Source organism: Durio zibethinus, unplaced genomic scaffold (assembly GCF_047325235.1).
Source record: "Durio zibethinus cultivar Kanyao isolate XHJ-2024 unplaced genomic scaffold, ASM4732523v1 HiC_scaffold_233, whole genome shotgun sequence".
Classification (NCBI taxonomy): domain Eukaryota; kingdom Viridiplantae; phylum Streptophyta; class Magnoliopsida; order Malvales; family Malvaceae; genus Durio; species Durio zibethinus.
In genome coordinates this window covers 1-2,500 of record NW_028322856.1, presented here as the reverse complement: position 1 = coordinate 2,500, position 2,500 = coordinate 1, and positions in this window count along the sequence as shown.

Genomic DNA, 2,500 nt, shown 5'->3' with positions numbered 1-2,500 from the left:
TAAAAATAGAAATAGATTTCTTTGGAGTAATAAAACTCTTCAAATTACAATACTCGTAGAGAGAGAACCGTAATAAATGCAAAGAAGAAGCATCTTTTATCCAGTAGCGAAGGGCTTGAACCAAGATTTCTAGATGGATGGGGTAAGGTATTAGTACATCTAACACATAATTTAAATGTGAGAATTTGTCCTCTAAAAAAGGAAATATTGAATGAATTGATTGGAAATTATGGGATTTTGCGACTTCTTCCCCTTGTGAGTAAGATACTAATCGTAAGGAAAATGGAATTTCCACAATGACTGCAAATCCCACCGATATCATTTGAGAATATAAATTATTGTTGTGCCCAAAAAATGGATTTTGGTTGGAATCATTAGCAGAAATAATCAAATGATTCTGTTGATCCATTCGAATAATTAAACGTTTCACAATTAGTGAACTGAATTTATTACCATAACCCTGATTTTCCAAAAAAATCATCGATTTATTTAAACCATGATCATGAGCAAGTGCATAAATATACTCCCGAAAAATAAGTGGGTATAGGAAATCATGTCGGCGAGATCTATTTAGTTCTAAATATACTTGAAATTCCTCCATTTCAAATTCGATTTGAACCAAAGTATAGGGGATCTATTCGGTTATCAAATGATACATAGTGCGATACAGTCAAAACAAGGTATTATAGTAAGAAAATAATAGATACCTCGGAGACAGGTAGATTCATCAACGGATTCTCTATCCTATCTTTTGCCATCTAATTGATTTATGTTCGTTATAGGATAAGAAGATGGCTAGAAATCCTTTATTTTTTCAACCCAATCGCTCTTTTGATTTTGGAAAAAAAAAAAAAAATATCTTTTCTTTATCAATATACTGCTTCTTATACACATTCATGTCTAACCCATAAAGGAATAACTAATAATTAGGACTCATAAAAAAATCGATAATTTACTCATGAGAAAAACCTTTACCGCATTAGGCACTAATTTATTTTTAACGTTTAATTAGATCGGGTAATCATTCAAATTGCGAACAGAAGCTCGTTACTTTTTGTTTCCCTATAATTGGGGCCGTAGAGCTCTATCCATTTATTCACTCGACCCAACTTTGAATTCAATTAATTTTTTTTGTTCCGCACCAAAAATTCAAAGACGATTTTTTTTTTTGGACTGATCCGGAAAAAAAATGGATTCTTAGAATTCTCCATTGATACGACATGCTCTTTTTTCCATCCACTCCTTTCAGGATCAGTCGTGGTCTTACAAACTGTACCGATGGTATGAACGAATCCCTTTCTTCATACAAATGTGTAAAAGATGCTAGTCGCACTTAAAAGCCGAGTACTCTACCGTTGAGTTAGCAACCCGAAAAAAATCGGAATAAAAAAAAAATGGAATTGCACGAGGCAATCAAAACATGAAATAGCAAAAATTTGAATAAAATAAAAATACACGAAATTCTAAGATAAAAACATAGAAATAGAATAAGTGAAAATTTGTGGACCGCCTCCTGTCTTATTCATTCCATTGTTATCCATTTTTTTTTTTTTTTTTCAATACAATATACAATTACAATAAAAAAAACTTCTTGTATCACAACAAATTCAAAGAAAGAACCCATTATTTGAATGAAGTGAAGTGCCAAACTTGTGGGCGGGGATAAATAGATCTATTTATCTACGATCGAATTATATTTGTTCGATACACTGTTGTCAATATGATTGTAAATTTTGAATATAAATGTTGAGAAAAGAATAAAGAATATAAAAAAGACTATAAAAAAATACAATGAAAAAAAGAATTAAGTCAATTTTTTTTTTTTTTTTTATTATATTGTATTTTTTATTATTAATTATTAATAATATTTATTATTATAATATTTATTATTTTTATTATTAATAATATTTATTATTATAATAATTTATTATTTTTATTATTAATAATATTTATTATTATAATATTTATTATTTTTATTATTATAATAATATTTATTATTATAATATTTATTATTATAATATTTATTATTAATTATTTATTATTAATTATTATTATTTATTATTAATTATTATTAATATTTTCTATTTTTATATGTTATTTTTTCTTGTTATTTTCTCTGTTTTTTTATCTTATTTTATGTTATTTTTTTTTTTTTATCTTATTTTATGTTATTTTTTTAAATGCAATTACTTCATTTATTCAATTGATCTTTTTTCTCTATATTTTATATCAATAAAATTAGCTCAATAAAATCTGTTATAGAACACGGTATTCTATAGTAGCAAAGCAATAAGAAATACGAATAATAAATAAAAAAGTATGAATAAAACAAAAGAGGGGGGAGGAAATTATAAAGAAAAATTTATACAAAGCTAGATATGAGTCATCCACCCCCTCTTTTTTGTATTTCATTAATTGAATTTTGTTTGATTAAGACTAAGTTCCGTAAAAACCCCGGCCTTCTTTAAAATATCATGGACAGTTCCTGTGGGTTGAGCTC